Source organism: Hemicordylus capensis, chromosome 5, assembly GCF_027244095.1.
Source record: "Hemicordylus capensis ecotype Gifberg chromosome 5, rHemCap1.1.pri, whole genome shotgun sequence".
Taxonomy (NCBI): domain Eukaryota; kingdom Metazoa; phylum Chordata; class Lepidosauria; order Squamata; family Cordylidae; genus Hemicordylus; species Hemicordylus capensis.
In genome coordinates, this window is record NC_069661.1 from 66,840,964 (window position 1) to 66,865,669 (window position 24,706).

Below are 24,706 nucleotides of genomic sequence, written 5' to 3' on the forward strand. Positions count from 1 at the left end.
TATCTGCTTGTGAGTAGCCACAGCGCGGCTCCACGGCACGGCTACTTGTGAGTAGACCCCCGGCTGGGAGGCTCAAAAGCAGCCTCCCGGCTCGGGGGTCTCCCCAGTATGCCCTGCACACTCACGCAGGGTATACTGGGGCTTCCGGGGGCCGCGTGGCCCCTGAGCTCCCCAGCCCCCGCCGGCTCCATCTCAGAGCTGGCCATCGTGTGGGCGGCCAATGTGGCCGCCCAGGGCTCCCTGCCCACTCATGAGCGGGGAGAGCGGGCTTAGCCCGCTGTTCCCACTCAGTGCCCCAAACCAAGTCTCACTGATCGTGAGACCCGGTCCTCTAAGTAATTTGTTTTAAACACTTTTGTTCCCCAACAAACTGCAGTTTCCCTAAACATGGACACCATATCACAATTGGATAGATACAAAACCTTCCAAGATTCTTTACAATATAAATCAGATTTCTTTAAAAAGGGTGTGTGTGTGTGTGTGTGTGTGTGTGTGTGTGTGTGTGTGTGAATGATTGCATTGCTACTAGTGATAGTCTTGATTGTAGGTGTAATGTGGTCATCCCTCACCAGCTGCGAAGGCTACGTCCCTGCAGAACCCCACAGTTGGCAAATTCGCGGTTGGCAAGGCATTGAAATCAATGGAAAACAGGGGGTTATGGGAACCACAACCAAGAAATCGCCTAAAAATCAGGGGGAATGCTTTTAAAAACCTCAAATCACCAAAACACTCTAAGTAGTTATAGAATCAAGAGTCGCCCAGAGGAATGAGCGGATTGAGCCCCTTGAAAATTCCTGAACCCCCCAAAACCACTCAAATGCACTTTAAAATCACAAGAAAACAGCAGAACATGAGAAATCTTAATGAGAAGCTTTTCCTACCTGACAGTCATGCAGATGGTCAGGATGCTGGGGAGGAGGGGTAGGAGGGATATGGTGGGAAGGGAGCTGTGCGGGGGGGTGGGGTGGCATGGCTCAGGGGGATTTTTAAGAGGAAGAGGAGGTACCTGCATCCTCCTCCTTCTCCAATGATGATGATGCTCCCTTCATTGCAGGCAGTCCACAGCTGCTCCCCAAAGTGCCAGGCTGCTCTGAAGTGCCGGGCTGTACTCTCTTGAAAAAGCTCAGGAGGGTTGGCTGTGCAATCTTCTTCCTGAGGTCTTTTTGGACCTCCGCAAATGCCCTAATCAGTTCATTCAGTCTCCGCCTGAATATCAGGCTGCGCTGCATAAAGGGGCCCATGTCCACTGCCTCATCTGCCAGCTCTGAGGCATGTTTGAGGAACTTGTTGATCTTTTCAAGGATCAGCTTTGCTGTGGCTCTGCAGTCTTCCTCTTCTTCACTGGATTCTTCCTGATCACTGGAGGATTTGATCAGGGCCTCAAGGTCTTGCTTTGTGAGCTCCTCAGAGTGTGACTCCATTTGCTCAGCAACTTCAGCTGGCTGGATGTCCTCAAAGTCCTCACTGCCAAGTTGCCTGACAGAAGCCACTATCCTCCAAACCTCTGCCTCCACAGCTGGCACAGAAGTGTTGTCTCTCACAGCCTCCTTCAACAGCTTCCATCAACAGGCATTCAGGGTGCTCATCCATGGCCTCCTTGATGATGGTCAAGCCATGGGTGATGTTGTAGCCCTTCCAGGCTTCCTTCAGGGTCATGTCGTGGTCTCCATCCATCAAGTCAGCAATGTGTTCAAAGTTCTGCCTGGTGTAGTAGCTCTCTGAAGCCTGGATGATACCTTGGTCCATCGGCTGGATGAGTGACGTGGTGTTGGAGGCATGAGCACCACTTCCACATTGGGGTGGGCAAGCAGCAGGTCCAGAGGATGCCCTGGGGCATTTTCCAACAGTAGCAGTGCCTTGAAAACCAGGTTCTTCTCTCTTAGGTAGCACTCCACCTCATGCACAAAGCATTTAACCAGGACATGAAAATGGTGCGCATTACCCAGGCCTTCATGTTTGCTGTCCAGAACACAGGGAGGTGGTTCATGTTCTTTCCCTTCAGTGCCTGTGGATTCAGGGACTGGTAGACCAGCATGGGCTTGACCATCAGGCCACCTGAGGTGTTGGCACAGAACAGAGGGGTCTCCCTGTCCTTTGTAGCCTTGAATCCTGCAGCCCTTCTCTTTTCCTTGGAAATGAAGGTGTGGTTAGGCATCCTCTTCCAAAGGAATCCAGTCTCATCCACACTGAAGGCACATAACCTTTTCCCTCGATCAGCCTCTTCAGCTCAGCAGGAAAAGCAGCTGCAGCCTCCTGGTCTGCAGAGGCAATCTCCCCAACAAGCTTCACATTGTGAAGGCTGAAGGGCTTCTTGAAGTTCTCAAACCAGCCCTTGCTGGCTTGAAACTTCTCAGAGTCTCTCTCTTCAGAGTTCTCCACCAGGTGCCTGTAGATCTTCCATGCCTTGATGCAGATTATGCGGGTGCTGAGAGGAGCCTTTTTCTGTGCCTCGTCCTCCATCCAGATGTTCAGTGTCTTCTCCATCTTCTCAACATTGGGGTCTCGTGTCATGTACGAGACCTTGAGAGAGGACTGGGTCCCACTGTCAACACTGCCTCTGATGGCATCCTCATTCTTCTTGATGCTGCGAATGGTAGATTCATTGACCCCAAACAATCTTCCAACTGCGCTGTTTTGGCCCTCCAAAAATATGCTGCTTTTGTCCTCCTTCAGGCTGTCCAAGACTGATTTTATCCTCCAGGGACATGACATTCCTTGGCCACTTGGCCATAGCATCTTCCTTTCCCTTGCCTGCACGCTTTGAACCCATTTTTGAGCGCTCTCTCTCTCTCTCTCTCTCTCTCTCTCTCTCTCTCTCTCTCTCTCTCTCTCTCTCTCTCCTATACCTCTCCATAAAAAGCAGTCCACACACAGTAGTGAAGACACAGCAGCCATGCAGCCCCCCAACACATGCAGGTTTCCCCCAGCAGCAGACAGTGAAATGCAGCCTCCCACCCAGCAACAATGAAAACACAGCAGCCATTACTGTACAGCCCCAACATCTACAGCCCCCAATATTGTACAGTTTCCCTGTGCACACATCTCACCTCCACTTCTCCCAATCTCTCCTTCCTCTGCTCTTCTTTCTTCCTCCCTCCCTCCTTCTCTCTCTCTCTCTCTCTCTCTCTCTTCTCCACCTCTCCAGCACTCCAGCGCCTCTCCACAATGCTCCTCCTCTCTCTTCTCCACCTCTCACCCTCGGAAAATCATGCCTCTTTTGAAAGGAAATCCTGCAAGAATCGCATATACTCAAGTCGCAGTTGATGAGACCGGTAACAAATTCCCAGCCGCAGATACTTAAAACCGCGATTGGGAAGACCCCAGTTGGTGAGGGATGACTGTATATTTTTCTTGTGCCTTTCAAATGTGCCTATTAGCAGAGAAACCATACCTAAATATTTATGAGTCAACTGTTGGAAATGGAGTTCCAGTGCATCAACCTTTAGCACCAACTATCCTAATGACCACTGGGGCATTGGGAGTAGAGGTTGTTAGTGATGGTCTCCTTACCTGTCCCTGCTTGCCTCTACTCTATGAACCCTGCCTTGACTCCTCAGGTACTTCCTGTAGTGAGTCAGTCCTCTTCCTTTCTTCCTAAAGAGAAGATGGAAACATCTCTCTCTTTCCCCACCTATTCATTATGTAGCCGATAGACAGAATAGGTCTTTCCTATCTCAAATGTACTTCACCAATAAATCAACTTAGTATTTAGATTGTACAACAATCTCCATGTGTGTTCTTTAACTAGCTGCAACAACTGAACTCTCCACTCTACTCTGTAACTGGAGTGGGTAGCTTCTTTTGTTGGCACTTTGCTAAATAATCACAAACCTCAACATCTACCTGATCAACTGAGTGGCCATCTAGCATATGCTTTTAATGTAGAGGTTTAACTTTATGCCACCCTGATGCTGCTTCATAATAAATACTAATTACATGTCTGACAGCTTACATTATCATAGATTCCATCTCTGTAGAAGCTGAATGTTTACAGCTCTCTGTGGGCTGTCTGTCAATTTGTTCTAGTGTACTAGAACAGAGTACCCAACTATAAAAATGTATCATCCCTAATGTTTATGGCTTACAATTAAAATGTATTCTCTGAAGTGCAAAAAGTGTTCTTGGTGTTTAGGTTTCAATGCTGAGCGTTTTTGTTTGTTTTTTTCATATCTAGGCTGCCGATCGAAAGGTTCTGGGCAGTGTTATAGCCAGTTATAGCCACTTTTATTCTGTGGCTAGACAGGAAGATGACAGAAGCAACATAAATCCAGCCGCCAGAAGATTTCCCCTTCCACCTACACACTCTGACCTGACTTCCCATAGCATCATCATGAAAGAGCAGGTAAACAGACCTTGTCTAAGGGTCTAGTCAATGAGACAAGAGTGCCATTGACATAGTTCCAGCTATCAAATCTCTCTAATGAAAGCACAGACTCTTTGGTCAGAATATCTGTTAGGTGCAGACTAAAAGAAACGAGAGTCTGGTTTGACTGATTTATATCTCACTAAGGTGTTTCTGTGTGCCTTTCTTGCAGGAATTATGGCTCTTTACCTGTGAAATAATACCATCTGTCTAAAATGCTAAGAGGCAATATTCATTAAAGCACAAAGAAGGCAGAATGACCTTAATGGCATATCAGAGACAATATTCCATTTTGTGATGGCAGGCACAGAAATACTGTCAGAAGCCTGTTACGACCAGCTGTCCTTTCGAACAAAGAGAAAAAGTCATATATTCTTCATATTTTAGTCTATACCTTTCTAATGCAATATTCTTATATTGCTTTCTGCCCCCATTTTTCAAATGATCCCCACCGCACATTAAGGTCATCTGAGGAGGTTCGTCTCCAGTTACCACCAGCTCGTCTGGTGGCGACTCAGAGGTGGGCCTTCTCTATAGCTGCTCCGGGGCTGTGGAATGCGCTCCCTGCGGAAATCCATAATTTGAATTCTCTATTAGCCTTCAGGAGAGCCCTTAAAACGTATTTGTTTGGCCTGGCTTTCCAGGGTTTTTAAATTTTAACCCAATTTGGGGGCTTTTAATGACTGTAAATTGTTTAATTGCTGTTTTAAAATGTTTTTAAATTGTTAATTGCTATACTGTTTTTAATTTGTTTTAGCTTTTTATTGTTTTATTGGCTTGTTTTAATTGTAAACCGCCCTGAGCCATTTTGGAAGGGCGGTATATAAATCAAATAAATAAATAAATAAATAAATCAGCAGAGTTTATGCCAGCGTGGAATCACTGATCTCTGAATACCCACGATTATGGATTGCCGAGGGAGAGCTTCACTGAAGGTTGACAGGAAACCTGTCCATCAATTTTCATTGTCAAAGCATCTTTCCATTTTTTCCAAGTAGCGTTACATTTAATTTGTCTGCTGCATTTGTCCCAACTACATTCAGAGGCTCCACACACGATCAGTGTGTAGAACCTGCAAGCCTTCTGCAGGGAGAGTGGGCTGGATTGGCAGCCCACAGGGCTACCAGCTCCATCATGGAGCTGGTCGGGGCAGCGGGGATTGGGGGGCCAGTCGGCCCCTGGAAGTCCCAGAATGCCCCGCACAAGTGTTCCCATGAATGAAGTGTTCACATACATTTTCACACAAGGATGTTTGTTGTTGACTCTTTCTGTCAAGTGAATATTCAGAATATATCCTTTTTGCCTGAGTTACTTATTCAGTGGGGTTTCCCTTCTCTCTCATCAGGGTTCAGCTTAGGACCTAATCATGTTTTGAATAAGAATTGTGCTAACGTACTGACCATCCTGGGGGGTTTACAGACTTTTTCTCAGCACTGTACCATGAACAAAGCAAGTCATTAACATCAAATAAAAATTCAAACAAGGCAGTAACAAAAGCAAAGTAATAATATAATAAATCAATGTATTATTACTAACAACATTATAATAATAACATTAAACAACATAATTCATTCCTAAATACTGTTAATGGAACTGGCCCTGGGGTATTTGGTCAGCACCCCAATGTTTGGGCTTTGTGGGGCAATCAGCTGTTAAAAGGGGTTCTGCTCCACCAGTTTGAATTTGTGCAAACATTCGGACTCAAGAAATTACTGGATTGAGACAAGGTTATAATTTCAAAATATAAAAGAAGAATTTATTGCAGGAGGGGGTACAAAAAAAGAAATATGTGATTAAGGCAATTAAAAATGCGTTCCTAGATAAATCCACTACTATGAGGCATTTTAGCTTAAAGTCTAATTGTGTGAGTTCCCAGGCAGGCAAGAGAAAGAAGCTGGAGAGATGGAGGGGTAGAGTGGATTTAAGAAAGAGATAGATGAGGGGCCCAAGAGCAGGGCAAGCATTCACCTTCACCTGATCTGGATGACAGGTCTTCTGCTCCTTCAGCAGGGGAGCAGGAGATTTATGGAGATAAGTAGAGGGAGGGATTCCCACGAGAAGGGGTTCTCCATGGGTCCAGCTTCCTATAGGTGCAAGGCAAGCTGGATGGATTGGCACATGGGCAGAACCAGGTAGTGATTTCAAGCTATTTTGGGGGTGCAAGAGAGCACAAAGGCTGCAATGAGCATCCGATGGAGTACCAAGTGAGAGGCACAAGGGAGCATGAAGATTGCTTGCTGGGGTTCTTCTTGGAGACTCCAGTGTAGAGCACAAGACAGCACACTGGGTCATGGAACTGGGGATACTTACATCCCAAAACATGCCTTGGGGGCACATTCCTGCTGTCGTACTTTGCTGATTAGAGGGCCAGGGCTCTTTGATTCTATCAAGAGACTTTGTGTGTGGTGCTTTAGTGAATAATAGTGAACATTAGACCCTAATGAAGAGCCTGGCAATATTCACTTTAAAATACAGTATGTATTTCTTTTAACTTTTATTGCTTTCCAGATCTGTTTTGGGGATAGAGTGAACATTTTTAATGTTCTCATGATATATAGGGGGTGGGGAAAATATGTCAGCTTTTTGCAACACATTATTTGATATAATTGAGGGAGAAGAAAACAGTACCTTGGGAAGACAGCTGAAAATATTGAGCACATGAAGATATATATTTTACTTCTGGCTATGATAAACCCCTACTATAATTTCTCACTCAGGTATAAATAAATTTTTTTGGTGGCAGCTGCAACCCCAAACATTTAATTAAATGTCAGTGTAAGATCTGTTTCCCTGCTCTCAAGAACATGTGTTAAAAGAAACTCCCAGTGGTTCTGAACAGAGGTGCTGGCAGTAATGTGCACCAATCTTGGGCCAGGGTACAAACTTTGAGGGATTGTAACCCTCACCTCAGTGAAATGGTGAGCATTATGAGGCCCCTGAATTCTTCTTCACATTTAAATCTGAGCTTAAGAAGAATTCCTGGTTTACCCTTCCCTTTCACCCTGACCCCCAAGCCCCTTCCTTCTATACAACCCCCTCCCCCATTCTCCAAATCCACTTCCCTTTCCCTTTAAACTTGACTTACCTGACTGGGGTAGCAGGAGCAGCAATGGCACTCCAGTCCCATTATAGGGAAAGAAATAGCTGTTCCTCTGGAAAACTATATTTCCCAAGGACCATTAGAGTCTTTCATGCATGTGTTGCTACCTAGTACACCAGGACCCTGGAGGTGGAGCGACCTCCATCTTTCCCTCTTCCCACAGTGTGATCTGAGTGCCACTGATGCTCATACCATTACTGGTCCCACTACGAAAGTCATTTCTGAAGGGAAGATGGGAAAATGTGGAGAATTGGGAACTGGCTGTCTACAGAGCTATTTCCAGTTTGGAGGAGGGGGAAGCAGTTCAGCATATTTTCTCAGCCAATTCAACACAGTCTTAAGAGGAGTTGCCCATCTCTGGTTCTGAGACTGTATGGGTGAAGGTTGGACAAATGTGTGGACCACCCAGACCTGTCCTTCAACCTTTAAAAGGAACTAAAGCTAAAATGTAGTTGATTTTCCAAGGTAACCCAGTGAATACCTAAGCACACATAGATCTGAAGTCTACTCACCCAGCAGCAACACGCACAGAGAAGGCATGCCTGCTACACAAACAGAACTAGGTCAAGATGTACTTAAAAACACATGGCATATCTCTCAAGGAACTCCCAAAAGAAAAGGAAATGGCAAAGGAATTAGTAAGCTCCATTGTTGGAGGTGGATGAAATGTGACAATTAGAACAAGATGTGAATATTAAGCCATTGAGAATATATATGGGAAAAGAAAGGTATTTTATTTCCAACAATCATGTACTGTTTTTATGAGATAAGAGGGTAACAAAGAATATCACATCATTTATACAAAATTAAATAATAAAAGCAACAAAGGGGCGGTAATGTTCAAAAGGGCTGTAATTTTACAGCCTGCTTTGCAAGGAGGTTTGAAAGACATTTAGAATGTAATGAATTATAGAAGCATCTTAAAGGGGAGAAAATGGAACGCTGAGAAATATAGGAAATGTGTAGGAATAGTTGCATGGAGAAGAAGTGTCATCATGAAAATGATGCCTCCAGCATGCCTGCAATCCAGCTAAACTCAGGGATGCTCCTTACAAGATATGTCATGCTCAGGTAAGACCAAAATGCACAGGCAACTTATCAATTATGAAGGATGCATGCCATTTTGTTGTCAGTTTGCCATTTTGGATTTTTCTGTGTCATGAACAGAACTGAGCCCACTCCAAAGTATTGCACATGAATTCATCATGCTCAACAATAGTCCTCTCATCTGCCACATTCCTTTCCACCATTCAACTGACTCAGCATGGGGTTGCACTGAGGATGGGGTTGCACTGGTGTGCTGTTGACATGTTGTTCTATTGTGAGGGAGGGACAATTCAGATGCACTCCCCTCTCATGTGATTAAAGGTGCTTAGACATCATGCAGTGACATCAGAATGGGAGCACTCTTGGTGTGACCGCCCATACTGTTCACGTGATGAAGCTGGTGATGGTCAGAATTCACTCTAGCTTACAAAGGAATGAGAGGAAAGAAGGGAAACAGAAGCAAAGGTTAAAGTAAAAGATTGCTTCTAAGTCATTTCTAATCCTATTCAGACATTAGTTTAAACAGGCAGTATGCAGTACAGCTATCCAGAAGCGTGCTGAAAGTCCCAATGGCACATCACTCACCCACTCACTTGCGCCATTCATGATTCCAGCAGTGTTTGAAGAGGCAAACACTGCAACTCTGATGGGGCAGGGGCGTAACTATAGGGGGGGCAGGGGGGCACGTGCCCCGGGCACCACCCCGGCAGGTCACGTGGGGGGCGCCAAAAAGTGGCTTTCCCCCCGCCGCCCCCCCCTGGATCGCTCGCCGAGTGTGGCGGCGGGCATGCGGACGGCAATTCGGCGGCGGGTCGGCCGCCAAGTGGCAGCGGCGGTGGCTGGTGTGGTAGCTGGCCTGGCGGCGATGGGATGGCCTCCTCAGTGTAGCTGTAGCGGCCGAGCGGCGACGCAGAGTGCAGGCAGTGATGCCGAGCCTGCCTTCTGGCCCGGCGTCGCTTCTGTGCAGGCGTGCCCAGCGTTGCTTCTGTGCAGGCGCGCCTGGCGCGCCTGCACAGTTGGGACGCCAATGTCACTTCCCAACTGCGCAAGTGCGCCAGGCGCACCTGTGCAGAAGCGATGCCGGGCCAGAAGGCAGGCTCGGCGTCGATGCCTGCACTCTGCGCCGCCGCTCAGCTGCTACAGCTACACTGAGGAGGCCATCCCATCGCCGCCAGGCCAGCTACCACACCAGCCACCGCCACCGGAAGGAAGGGGAAAGGCAGGACACGCCGCTCGCCTCGCCGCCCCAGCCCCGGGAAGAGGCGGTGCCGAAGCGCGGCGCGGGGCACATGGCCCAAGCTGGCCGCCTTGCCGCTGAGGATGGCCCAGAAGGCCAGAGAGGCACTGGCCTTGTACACTGGCACTTGTGTTTTGAAAAGGGCAATATAGCTGTTCAGTCCAACAGCAAAGGTGGGAATTCTGACAACAGAGTTATCTATAAGAGCTATTCATCTATAAGAGCTATTCATTCAATGTTCAGACACCTGAACATTGTAGACAACAATGTTGATACAAGCCAACTTCACAGGATTGTTGTGAGGAAAAACCTAAGTATAATGTAGTATGTATCATCATTGCATCATAATTCTGATGTTTGAGATACAGGCCAACTCCACAGGTTGTTGTGAGGAAAAACCTAAGTATAATGTAGTATGTATCATCATTGCATCATAATTCTGATGTTTGAGATACAAGCCAACTTCACAGGGTTGTTGCTTGTGAGGAAAAACCTAAGTATGTAGTGCACCACTCTGGGCTACTTGGAGGGAGAGTGGGATATAGAATGTAAAAATAAATAAATTGAGATACAAAAAATAAATACTGTTTTCTCTCAAAAAACAATAATAGCACCTCTGCTGAGCTGACTGGAAGAACTGCAGGCACAAGCAAGCAACCAGCGCTTAGTAGCAAGCCTTCTAATGTAAGTGACTATAAATGTTTGCTTTAAGTCAAATGCAATTTGATGTTTCTGTACCTGACTTGGCTGCTGGCTTGTTGGAACACTGAGAAGGGGGTACAGAGGCTTATTGGAAAGTTGGTAGCCCTGGTGTGGCTTGTTGTGCTATCAAGTTGGTTTTGACTCCTGGCAACCACAGAACCCTGTGGTTTTCTTTGGTAGAATACAGGAGTGGTTTACCATTGCCTCCTTCCACGTAGGATGAAATGTTGCCTTTCAGCATCTTACTTCCTATATCACTGCTGCCCGATATAGGTGTTTCCATTCGAACCCGCAACCTTTTGCTCCCTAGGCAAGTTACTTCCCTGCTGTGCCATTAGGTGTGGCTTGTATTCCTTGTAAATCTAGGAGTAGGCAGTTGTGGTGTGTGTGTGTGTGTGTGTGTGTGTGTGTGTGTGTGTGTGTGTGTAAGATCTTGATTATGGAAGTTGGCTGAGTGTCAGGATGGGACAGGTGTCTTGTGTGTGTGCTGCAGTAGTATTTAGGAACATAGGAAGCTGCCATATACTGAGTCAGACCATTGGTCTATCTAGCTCAGTATTGTCTACCCAGTCTGGCAGCAGCTTCTCCAAGGTTGCAGGCAGGAGTCTCTTGCAGCCCTATCTTGGAGATGCTGCCATGGAGTGAACTTGGGACCTAGATGCTCTTCCCAGAGTGGCTCCATCTCCTGAGGGGAATATCTTCCAGTGCTCACACTTCTAGTCTCCCATTCAAATGCAAACCAGGGTGGACCCTGCTTAGCTAAGGGGACCAGTCATGCTTGCTACCACAAGACCAGCTCTCCTCCTCCACAACATAGAAGTATATACTACATGTCGGCATCTGATGTAGGAATCTGCTTATGGTGGGCAAACATGTGTTATGTATGCACAGTATGTTGGGGGGGGGGGCGCGGGGGGGTGCAATTTCAGTGCTTGCCCCGGGCGCCGTTTTCCCTAGTTACGCCTCTGTGGTGGGGTTTCCCATGGAGGCTGCACTTCACAAACAGACAAGTTCCACTGGTGTTTTCTGTCGTGTAGGAATTGGCCACCCCTCCACTTTTGCCAGAGCTTTTCCTTTTGCACCTCAGAAATGTGGGAAGGGGTTAAACCACCTCCCCCCCAGCTAGGGAGAAAAAAAGTCTGGCTCCTCACCGGGAGACCTGGTCACATGCTCAGCTTGTCTCCACTGTTCTCCTTCATCAGCAGTGGGCCCTTCTTACATTTCCTAGCACATCAGCAGTATTCCCCTGGGTCCTACCCCACTTCCTTTCTCGCCCCACCTTGGTCCTCCAATCCCCCATTTCCCTGATGGCCCATGGTCCCCACTGCCCTCCATACTTCCCTTCTTGCTCCCTGCTCTCCTCCCTATTGCCCAGCAAAACCTCTCTCCAACACTTAGTCAGTCAATGGTCCACCCTCTGGGTGGGGAGCTCACTTTTTTTGGGGGGGGGCACAAGAGGCTGCACAAAAAGCCAGCCCTGCCCACCCACTAGTCTGTTGGCCATCAGAGTCCAAGCTCACCTTGGCAATGAGACAGGTGTTCAAACAGACTCCAACTGGTCCTATAAGAGAGTCACACATCATCAGGCTGGTGGGAGGAGGAGCCCATCACCCGGGTAAGTCCCAGAAATGTAGCAAATACATTAAGGGTGAATGGGTGACATGTTCCCATAGTGTTCCCTAAACATTAGGGGAAAATCCCCACACTTTGCTTAAAGTGTGAAGCAATTCTGAATGGGGCTTTGAACCCAGGTCTGTGCATTTTGTACAAGCAAGCTTTGAAGCTAGATCCTGCAGAGCCAGCCATATTCCTCCTGGTGTTCTCCTCCAAATCAAATGGAGCAGGAAAGGTTGCTGGGATTAGGAATGTGCGAACCGGTTCGGATCCGAACTGGTTCCGGTTCGGCGGTTTGGATCCGAACCGACCACCCCCAGTTCGGTTTGGATTCTAACCGAACCAGGGGTGGTTCGTTTTGAACTGGTTCAGACTGGTTTGGATCTCAAAAAGTAGCTAGGATGGTAGCTGGCACCCAGGGGTACCTGTCACCCAAACCCCAAAGCAATCGGACACTCGTACGATTTTTTATGAATTTTTGAAAATTATTTTTATTTTTTTCTCATAGGATATAATGGGACTCGAACCAGGCCATTATATCTTATTGTGGAGCACCCATGGATGCCAACTACCACCCAAACCCTGAAGCAATAGGACAGTCCTACGATTTTAAATGAATATTTGAAATATTTTTAATTATTAGCACCTAAGAGCACAAAAGTGTGGTGGGTGGTAGACAGACAGGGGTTCCTACCACCCAAAAAACCCCAAGGACACTCCTCTGATTATTGGTGAATTGTTAAAGTATTTTTGAATACCTCATAGAGAATAATTAGGATTGCAGCAAATGTATATCTTCACGTCGGGGGGGAGTCGTAGAGTGGAGTGTAATGGGTGGTAGTTCCTAGGGTGGGCAAGGAAGCTATCAGAATTATTTGAAAGGAATTGGGCAAAGGGCTGATTTTTAAAGTTTACGCGTCTTTAAGGTTTTTCTCCATAAAGAAGCATGGAGGTGTCAGCAAATGTATAGCTTCATGTCGGGGGCAAAGGGGTGGCCTAGAGCAGTGTGGGGTTGGTGGTAGTGCCAGGTAAAGGCAAGGAAGCTACTTGAATTTTTTCAAAGGATTTGGGCAGAGGGCTGATTTTTGGTGAATTGTTGAAGTTTATGCGTCTTTAAGGTTTTTCCTCATAAGCTATAATGGAGCTTTCAGCAGCCCCATAAGTGCACTTGCGGGGTGCTGGGGTGGCCCAGAGCGAGTGGTGGTGTAGTGCACATAGGGTGCCAACCACCCCCATGGGTTTCTAACCCATGGGGTACTTGTTTCTGAGGTGTTCTGAGTGTGGATTCTATGATAGCCAATGAGAGTGAGTGGATTCATGGTGTCTCATTGAAAATCTCATTTTAACATTCTTCCCGAGGAGAAACATCTAAACAATTTCAAAAAAAGCGTAACTCATTTCTATATGAAAGTTAAATTCATCGGGTGATTTCTGTGCATTCCTAGGGTTGGCACCAATATTTCACACACAGTGAAATCTGAAGCAAATTTCAGATTTCAGGAAGAAAGTCAGAAATTGTTTCAGGCAAGCCAAACAAGTTTCTGTTAAAGAAACCACACATGTGAAATTTCCCAGGGAACCATCAGCACATGCACACCCCTCCAGCTCTGATTCTGTGAATATGCCAGAAACTAAAATTGGAGTTCTGTTATGTTCTGAAACGCAGCAGCCGGGAAGGAGAATGACTTTCCTTTATTCTGTTTTTCTAAACAGAAGTCACGCTTTCCTGCACATGGTTTAGATTGAGCTGCTGGCTTGAATTGCAAATGATTTAGAGTGGGCTTCCCCTTCCTGACTCCCACTGCAGTTTTAATTATTCTGTCTCTGATCTCTGTGTGTTTAAAAACAACACAATCCTGATCTGACCTGGAACAACCTGCTGATAATCTAACTGGTAGCAGTGAGGCTTTCTGCCTATTTGTGTGAAGAAATTTTGATTCAAAAGACAGATGTTCTCTGGGGACTGCTGTTGATCAAATCCATTTTCACTTGTCACTGAAGATGACATCTGGACTTAGGGGAACTGGGATGCTCTTTCTAGACTTCTCAGGTGCATTTAAATAGAACTTTTCCTCACTCAGGGGAAAATAAAGGCTGGTGGTACCAGGGCCGGATTAAGCCAGTGCGGGGCCTGTAGCATATGTTATAAAGGGGTCCTAATTTTTTTTTTAAAAAAATGCACATAAATATTAAAACGTAAATTATTTACTTGCATAGTAAAGTAATTCAATTTTTTTCATTTGCTATATTTTGGAGTATGGGAGACCAAGCCACAAACTCACACTTACTACAACAACAGTGAACATTTATATACCGTTTTTCAATCAAAATTCTCAAAGTGATTTTCAATCAAAATTGTCAAAGTGAAAAATAAAGAGTGGATAGATGCTTCTCTGTCTCCAAAGGGCTCACACTCTAAAAAGAAAAATGTGGTAGGCACCAGCAACAGCCACTGGACAGATGCTGTGCTGGGCCTTCTCTTAAAAGGCACATTTAGCAGAAAAGGGATATTTGATCTAATATGGACCAAATAAAACAGGTAAAGTTTTAACTTTAATTCCGAGTTGGAAGCCGGGCATGTGGGGCCCTCAAAAACGTGGGGCCCGTAGCAAATGCTACATTTGCTACTACGTTAATCCGCCTCTGGGTGGCACCTTAAGGACTAACAGTTTTATGGGGACTGGCATCAGCTGTCTTGGGCTGGAACCCAATTCACACACTCAGAAACTGCTAGTTGTTTGGATGGTAGCTGTAAAGAGGAATACACAGTGAATCTCTTCTCATGCCCAGTATCTGTATGGGAAAATTGAAGAGTAGAATTGCATCACAGCAGGAGAAAAGTGATAGTGTGAAACCCGGAAATGTAGGATAGACAGAAGGAAATGCTTTTTTCCATACAGTGCATAGTTTATAAAATTATCTGCCAAGGGATGTGTTGATAGCCACCAGCTTGGATGGCTTTAAAAGGGGCTTGGACAAATCCATGAAGGGCAAGTCTATCAATGGCCACTAGCCTTGATGGCTAGGGTCTACTGCTGGGTTCAGAGGCAGGATGGCTCTAAATACCAGTTGCAGAGGAGCAAAGCGGGAGAGAGGATATAGCTTTATCTCCTGGTTGTGTGCAGACTCAGACTGGCCCACAGGACAACAGGGCACATTCCTGGTGCGCCCCACCCACGAGTAGGGGTGTGCACGGAACCGCCAACTGCGGTCTGGCACTGGGGTGGGGGGTAGCTTTAAGAGCGGTGGGAGGGTTTACTTACCCCTCCCGCCGCTTTCCCGCTCTGGCGCCGTAATGCTAAGAGTAATTGGGGTGTCAGGATACCTCCCTGCCGCCCCTTCCCCAATATTGCTGGAAAAAACTCCCAGCAGTCCTTTGCACGTGCGCACGTCACAGAGACGTGAAGCGCGCACACAACATGCGCGAGCGCAAAGGACTGCTGGGAGTTTTTTCCAGCAATATCGGGAAAGGGGCGGCAGGGAGATATCCTGACACCCCAATTACTCTTAGCATTACGACGCCGGAGTGGGAAAGCAGCGGGAGGGGTAAGTAAACCCTCCCGCCGCTCTTAAAGCTACCCCCCCTGAACCAGACCGCCCAGGTCCAGACCGGTCCGCAGGCTTTTTCAATGGCCTCTAGACCAGTCCGGGCCCATCCCTACCCACGAGGCGCCCCTGCGCCCCAACTCCCACCCTTAATTACCCATTCTGCTCAAAACCCAGCACTCTCCCCACATACATTCCACCGCCTCTCAGTGACCCTAGTCCGGCCCTGGTTGTGTGGCTTTCCAATGCATCTGGTGGGCCACTATGGGAAACAGGATGCTGGACTAGATGGGCCTTGGGCCTAATGTCTATCTGCAGTGGTGGCCACTAAGGACAGGAGGGGCAGCACCCCCCCCTCCGAAAAAAAGATCAGAGAGGAAAAAAGAACATAACCTGTTGGTAGTTTAAAAACAAACAAACAAACAGTGCCCAGCCAGCCAGGGAGAAAAGAGGCAGACGATCAGCTGTGAAAGAAGGAACTTCCTCCTTCCTTCTAACCCATGGGGTACAGGGTTCTCTTGTTTCTGAGGTATTGAGTGTGGATTCTATGATAGCATATTAGAGCAGCAATATATTCATAGTGCCTCATTGAAAATCTCATTTGCTATCATAGAATCCACACTCAATACCTCAGAAACAAGAGAACCCTGTACCCCATGGGTTAGAAACCCATGGGGGTGGTTGGCACCCTATGTGCACTACACCACCACTCGCTCTGGGCCACCGCAGCACCCCCCCAAGTGCACTTATGGGGCTGCTGAAAGCTCCATTATAGCTTATGAGGAAAAACCTTAAAGACGCATAAACTTCAACAATTCACCAAAAATCAGCCCTCTGCCCAAATCCTTTGAAAAAATTCAAGTAGCTTCCTTGCCTTTACCTGGCACTACCACCAACCCCACACTTCCTGGTTCGAACCTCCGAACCACCCCGGTTCAGATTTGAACCGGTTCGCACATCCCTACTGTGAACTGCCCTATTAGGAGAAAGTGCCAGGCAGAGAGGGAAGGAGAAAGATGGACAAACAAACAAAATTGAAAGATAAGATCTGTATTGTATGTTGGGATTAAACATGTGTTACAGGTCTTACAAGATTGATACTGCATTACACAAATGTGTTTTTAATAACTTGCATCTTTGCTATACTTCTCTTTCTGGCCCTGATGCAGAAATTATTGTGCATAGCAGTCTCACTGTTGCATGCCAGGATTTCCCTTCTTCCCTTACCTGGTAAATTGATCAGCACTGTTAAATCTGACATGCTGATTACACACTGAAGGTAATGAGTATGCACCTGGATTCATTCCAATTGTCTCATATGATTAATGTTGTTGGAGAAGGTCCAGCAAAACAACTTGGTAAGCATGGTGCAGTAGCACTACACACATAACTCTGGATTCTAGGTGCAGGGTTTTCCCTCTGTAACATTCTTATTATAGGGATGAGATCTGGAAGAGCTAACCAGATTCAGAAACTGCTTTCTGGACAACATGGATCACTTTTGCTTGTCTGGGGCACTATTAATGGTGTAGCTGAAAATAATGATTCTTGTGGGGGGTGGGGGAACTCTTACTATTCTTTGAGAGTCTTATTTCGGTATTTGAGTCTGATCAGATATATGAGCTTCTACATTGTGGGAAAGTTTCTGAGTTTATTGATTCCCCTGAGATAGCATAAAATCATATTCAGTGCAGTTCAGTTTATTTATGGTTACTGACCAGAAAAATACATACATTCAGCTCAAACAGTATCAATTGCTAATCCAGCTATTCGTAGACCTTATGGAGTCCAGATATACAGATTAGGGATGTGCATGAATTGATTTTTTTTCCCAATTTGTGCCCAGATCAAATCACTCCTGATTTGTTTTGTGTCTGAATCTGTCCCCCCAAATCATTCCAGATTCGATGTGGATTTGATTCCATTCGATTCTGATTTGGATCAATTTGGACCACTTATAAAGGTCCCAGGGCACCAAATTTGGGTGGTGGATGCCACCTACCACCCAAATTTCAAGGCAGTGGGGCACTTGGTTGATTTTTAATGATTTTTTTTTAGTTTTTACTGATTTTGTTTATTTCTGCCATAAGAAATAATGGGGATTCAAAGTTGCCCTATCCCAATCCTAACATGGATCCCCAGCTTTTTTTCTTTTTCTTTTTTTAAAAGCTAAGCTCTAGCCTTTGTAGAAGTGGAGTTATGGAGCAAAATGTGCTGTCACTATTTTTCAAGTGTTTAGATTCTTTGATGTATAATAACTTTTCCCTGTAATGAATCCCTATAAGGCTTCATTTCACATCTTCATTTCTCCTGTTCATTTTGACTATCATTTCATTGTCAGTTGGACATTGGACTATCAGTTCGACAATGGCACTGTTCAACTGTCAAATACCATGTGCCAACTACACCCCCCACACACACACACACACTCCTGCAAAGCAGTGGGGTACTTAGTTTATTTTTAAAGGAATATTTAAGTGTTTAGATTCTTTGGTGTCTTTCCTCATAATGAATCCCTATGAAGATTTATTATATGCATTTCTTCTGTTCATTTTGATTGTCATTGGACAGTGCCAACTGTCAACTGCCATGTGTCAACTTCAACCCCCCCCCCTCCGCATACACACACTGGGGTACTCAGTTTATTTTTTAGAAATTTTTGAAGTGTTTAGATTCTTTGGTGTCTTCATTGCACACCTTCATTTCTTCTGTTCATTTCAACCCCACTGCTTTGTGGGTGGGGAATTAGTGGCATCCCATGTGCCTGCCAACTACCCCCCCCCCAACCCGCAAACCACTGGGTACTCTGTTTATATTTTAGGAAATTTTGAGGTGTTTAGACTCTTTGGAGTGTAATGGTGTTTAATCCCTATGAAACTCATGGGGATTCATTATGAGGAAAGGTTATTAGACACCAAAGAGTCTAAACGCTTGGAAAAATTCCTAGAACATAAACTGAGTAGTACCCCACTCCCTTGTGGATTGGAGGGGGTGTAGTTGGCACATGGCAGTTGACAGTTGGCACTGTCCAGAGACAGTCAAAATGAATAGAAGAAATGAAGGTGTGTAATGAATCCTCATAGGGATTCATTGTGGAAAAGTTATACACCAAAGAATCCAAACACTTGAAAAATAGTAACCACACATTTTGCTCCATAACTCCACTTTTACAAGAGCTAGAGCTTAGCTTTTTTTTTTTTAAATGAAAGCTGGGAATCTGAGGGAAATGATAAGAGGAACCCAAATCTTGAATCTATTTGGATCAAATCTGGAGTGATTTGATTTGGATCCGAATCTAGCCAATGGACCACATGGGTGATTTGTTCTATCTCCAAATCTCCCAAATCAGCTAGATTTGGGTACAAATCAATTTGTACCCGAATTGATTCACACATCCCTAAGATAGATACACTCTTACTTCAAATTCTAAAGGCAATAAGACACAACTTAGCAACTGCATAAGTAATTTTGTCATCACTATCAGATAAAGATAGCTAACATAGAATTTATCCGAACACCTATTTGAAAGTTAGGTGCAATGCGGCAGGTTATCTCTCTAAAGACATTCTATCAAGCAGGCACGAAGCAAGAATGCATTCTGGCTTTGCTATTATTATTTTTTTTTAATATAAACTCTATGGTTGCATCTCTGACTAATCCATACTTTCATTCCCCAATGAAGCTTTTCTTGTAAAGCCACTATTACAAACAAAGGCACCATAACATCTCCAGTAGTCTCTTATCTGAAGAAAATGAAACCCTGTAATATTGCCTTGGAACATCTGACTTTGGGGGAAAGGTGTGGAGCACCTAACAATATCTATCTGGATTTTTCTATAAGGATCAAGTGGACAGGACAAAAGCATAGAGAATTCAGGCTCAGGTGAACAAATCTAGGGGTGTTTCCAGGAGTAGAAATATTCAATTTTAAAATGGAAATTCTTACCGCTTTTCTACTGGGTGGTCAGATGATGTTCTTGTTTGTTGTGCAGTGACATAGCACCATCTGCTGACCATTTTCTAGCTCCATGAACAGAACAGAGGTTTTTGAGGCTACCTTAAAAGTTGATGGCACTGAAAAATTGTGCGGTAGCCAATGACATCATTCAAACGCCAAGGAGAAAAGCAATAAGAACTTCTGTTTTAAAATGAAATATTGTTCTATTTGGAAACACCCAATCTCTCTTCTTTTTTGACTGGCAAATAGGTGCAGGGCAGTTATGTAAATACAGCAAAAAATAAAACAATTTTTGGAAATTGTTGTCATTTATTTGCCTTTAACAGGCTATGCACATGAAGGTATGGCAATATAAACATACAATAATGACTGTAAAAACCTGGCAGATTTCAGAATTCAGATCATCTATGTATTCTTTGCATCACTTAGGAGCAACACTATCTCTGTCACCTTTCTTGCTCCCTCTCACATGGTTAAACTCCTCTTTGAGAGAATGATGCGTTGGGCATTCTTTTGGTTCCTTTCTCTCTAGCAGATTTCCATACATATTCAGATAGGTAGTAATATATGCTTTAATCAGTTCCAGTAAATTCACATTAAAATTGTACATGATGTAGCATAATCTATTCTTGACTTTGCTGAGCACAAATAAATATTCATTATACATTGTCAGCTAGCCATTTATTTCCTTATTTTGCCAGTTGCTGTTGTGGTGTGAAGGCATGATACTCATCTGGAAACAGCCCAATTTTTGGTTGACTCATAGAAAATGTTCTCCATTTATTTCAAAAGCAACCATTATACAAACAGAATATGGTCAGCTTGATGAAAATTACAGCAACATTATTTGCTTTACATGCAAATGAAAAATTGGCTATCTGTATTCAAGGAGCAAAACGGTTTTAAGCCAGACAAAAAGTCATTTCATGGATATAATTAAATTCCATGTTTCATCAAAGATAGCAAAAATAAGACCCATGAATGGTATGCAAGGCAACTGCCCTTTTAAATACTTATTTTGCAACTCTAAGGAAGAAGACACATCTAGCACTTTTAGAGCAGTGAAGTCATTCTGGAGATACCTTCATCACTTCCAGTACAAACATATTTATTTCCTTCCAGAGTTGAGTTCAGAAAAAACTGTTTCTACAAGCTTCAAGCAAATGCTGGTTGTGTGCACAGTGATGTTTTTCTAGTCCCTGTGATGTCACCAAGAAACATCAGCACATCTAATCCTTGGAACAGTTTGCATTTTTAAAAACTCCTTAAATTTTTTTTAAGGCAATGAATGAGTTGATACATAATTGTCATGAGGAACTTTTTAAAATAAAAAAATGAGGTCCAGAAATCCACAACTCAGATATCTCTTCAATTGCTAAGTGAATAAGAAGATGCTATTCACCGAAGTCTGTACAGAAGTACTGAGAAATGGGGAATTAAATGAGAACCTGAAAGCATTTGCCACTCATAAAGAAGAAATAGCTGGCCCAGTTCAAGAGAAGCTATTGTCATCATGAGGTCATGATAGGCCCACACTTATGTGATGACCTCATAACCATCAGCAACCCTAACACAGCAGGATGGTGGGAGTGCTAGCTGTGTCACCACTCTTTTACCTCATTTGGAAAGTTACATTATATTTGTGCTTTGCTCCTGTCTTACGCAGCTGAATCTTAGTTGAAAGGAAAAGGCAGTGACACATAAGATCCTAGTCAGGAACATATTGATTCAAATGCATGCCCTCCTCCTGCTATCAAATGGGAACACAGTTCTTTTGCTATGACAATTTTGGTATGAGAATCTCATGAGTCTGAGCTCATTTATTTTTCCAGTCTCATGCTTGAAGGCCTGTTTCTTAGCTAGATGTTAACCTGGATTCAAAATGCCAAACAACTTCAGTTTCCATTCCACTTTTAATTGGATGCTTAATGAGGCTGATATAAAACACTGGGCAGACAGCAGCTGCAGATTATTTGCTACAGGCTGAAACAGTCCATATACTGCTTGGATTCCAAAATGACATTCAATGGACAATACTTTCTAATCCTGGGATGCTTCTTTTATGAAGCAGCAGGCATTTCTTGTGAGAGCATTGCCTTAGCAAGCATTTGTCCAAATTCCTATGTCCTAAGGCAGGAAGACATTCCCTGCCTTAGGACTGTTGAAGATACCATGGACAGCCAGGAAAACAAACAAATGGATCATAGAACAAAGCACAGAGGCGTATCTAGGGGAAATAGTGCCTAGGACAAGCACTGAAATTGCACCCCTGTCCAAACATCTGACACCCATCTTTCAGATAACTTTACCATAATATCAGCTCAAAAATACAACTCCAGACACTTTCAGGAGAAACAGGTTGTAAGCAACACACCCTTCAGTTTTGCCAGCTTACAAGGTATTAAACCAACAATGTCTTTTTAAGGGATGTTTTGTCCACTTACTTTTGTGCCATCTATATCTGTTTTTTAAATGCTTGGATGCATTGTATTCTTCTGACTCCATAGATCAGGGGGGAAATTGACTAGGGCTTCAGAAAGGCCATTTGAGCATGTGCGGCAGCCATTTTTTTTTAAAAAAAAAATGGCCACCGCACATGCTCAAATGGTCCCTGTGAGGTCCTATGTCTTGCCAGGCCTTGCAGAAGCCATTTGTGCATGTGTGGCTACCTCCACAATGGCCAACACACTGATCTTTGTAGGCCTGAAATCAGACCAGGATGAGCTGCGGTGGTGTTCTAAGAGGCCGGTGAGGGAGGGGAAACCTTTGCAGGCCCCGCCGCCGCTGTGGCCTTTAGGAAGTCCCCCGAAGAGGCTACAGGTTAATTTAAAAAAATATATATTAAAAAATTAATTCGTGAATTGGGGAGAGGGTGGGGGCAGCATGGCACTGGTGTCCCCTCCAAGTGGTGCCTAGGGCATGTGCCCCGGCTGCCCCCTAGTTTCACCTATGACAAAGCAATCCAGAATTTTCACTCGAGGCACAAATGAGCAGGCTTCAACTGTCATACTTTGGACACATTATGCGAAGATCCATATCCCTTGAGAAGTCCATAATGTTGGGAAAGGTTGAAGGAAAGAGAAGAAGAGGATGACAAACAGTAAGGTGAATGGACTCAATTACGACAGCAATGAATGCACCACTGAGAGACATTAAAGGCCAAGTTGAAGACAGATCATCCTGGAGAGAATCTATCTATGTGGTCGCTATGAGTCAACACCGACTTGACAGAACTTAATCAATCAATCTATCTATCTAGGCAGGAAAAGGTACTGTTGTTAGGGATGTGCAAACCGGTTCAACGGTTTGAACTTGGACCAAACAGGGCATTGATACGGCAATGCCGGTCTGAGTTTGAACCAAACAGAACTTGGTTCTGTTTGAACTGGTTTGAAGAGACTTGAAGGCTCGAACCTCCATTTTAGGTACTGGTGGCCATTTTGTGATGCTTGTGTCACTTGCTGTGATTTGCTGAGCTCCTGCTTCCCTGATTGGACAGATGTGTCTAGCCCTCTGGTAGGCTTTGCAGTGTTGCCAGTCTTAGAGAACCGGCACCCTATTGATTTCACTGAGGTGTGTGTGTGTGTGTGTGTGTGTGTGTGAGAGAGAGAGAGAGAGAGAGAGAGAGAGAGAGAGAGAGAGAGAGAGAGAGAACTGCCTGGCTGTAGATTTTTGGTTGCCCCTGGTATACTGCCTCTATCTGTCTCTGGTCTCTGCTGCTGGTGTGAGGTCTGTGACTCTGTGTCCTGCCTGTGCCCTGCTGGGTTTTTGTTTGTTTGTTTGTTTGTTGTTCTTGCTCCCACCGCCCCAACTCCTCTTCTTTTTAAAAGTAATTTTTCTTGGCTGTGTGTGGCTGCTGTGCTCTGTCTCTTTTGGATGTTTTCTCTCCTGCGATGAGTGAGTGTCTCCTCCTGCTCTGCTGTAGCCACTATCGGGGCGGGGGGACAGGCCTTTGGCCTGAGGCCTCTGGTTGTTTGTTTGTTTTTTATTTCCCCCCACCTTCCTTTTTGCGGACTAACTGGCCACTTTTTGTTTTCTGGACTGAGTTGACTCTTCCCCCAGCAGCCTCAGTCCCTTCATTCCCTTTTGGATCTGGCAGGTGGGGGAATGTTTTACTGTTTTTTTCTGGAGCAGGTACCTTTTAGATTATTATTAACCTTGTTGCTGCTTTCAAAAGTTCACTGCTTGCTCCAGCAGCAGCTGGGCTGCCTGTCCTCTACATAGGCCTAGGCTCCGCCCCCTTTCCCCAAAATTTTCCCGAGCATTTTATTTTATTTTACTCAGTGTTTATTTTAATTTGTTGTTTTGGGTGGGTAGCCTACAGCTGCCCATCTACCCTCCCCCCACCCCATCTGATTGTGCTGCTGCCACTGCTCAGGTATCCCTCCCCCCGCCGGCCTGTGTGTGTGTGTGCGTGCGTGCGTGCGTGCGTGCGTGCGTGCTGCTTCTGGGGCAGAAGACTTCAGGACTATGAGGAAATGATTGTTTTTTATTGCCCCCTTTGCCCTTAGTTTTCATTAAACAGGGCCTCCTTGGTTGGGTTGGTGGGAGGTATTTTTTTCTGTACTTTTAAAAAAAGGATGTTTCTTTTTTTGTAGGTTCCCCTTTGTCCCCCCGCCTTTTATTGTGTTGTTGTTGTGGGTGGAATGGGTGGGTATGTGTGTTTAATTAAAGGGGATTTTTGGTTAGGGTTTTTTACCCCCCCCCCCAAAAAGAAATTCTTAATTTTTAAAAAAGTCCTTGGGGATTGGAAAAATGTCTGAGCACCGTGTTCAGAGCAAGGCTCAGAGCAGGGTGGCCGGCAGAGGAAGGAAGGGTATCCCAGCTGGTAGAGGAGGGTGGGAAGGGGCAGAGAGGACAGCATGGGCTCCAATGTTACTCCTCACTGAATTCTTTGCCTCCTGTGAGGTGGCGGCACGAAGGGAGGCTCTCCTGCCAGGGAAACTGCTTCAGTGGTGGGGGTGGAGGGTAGGGGTTGAACATCTGGGAGTGCAGCCAGACTGTTCCTCTCTCTCGTGGCCCCCCACTGCTCCTCTCGCCACTCAGTGCCCCCCCCCCAATGATGCCCAAGTTGTGGCAGAGTCCCGTTCTGGCTCCTCCAGGGCCAAGTCTTACTCCAAGGGTCTGCTACTGAGGTGG

At 45.2% G+C, this 24,706-nt stretch overlaps 1 protein-coding gene across 2 annotated transcripts in view; it reads left to right on the forward strand.

Moving 5' to 3' along the window:
- NPY2R (neuropeptide Y receptor Y2) overlaps nt 1–24,706 on the forward strand; it is a 74,899-nt gene that overhangs the window by 35,786 nt on the left and 14,407 nt on the right. For both annotated transcript variants that reach the window (XR_008309138.1, XR_008309139.1), the window contains exons 4-5: nt 4,175–4,342; nt 10,359–10,431. The gene's annotated coding sequence lies outside the window, so the exon portion shown is untranslated. The remainder of the gene's footprint in view (nt 1–4,174; nt 4,343–10,358; nt 10,432–24,706) is intronic.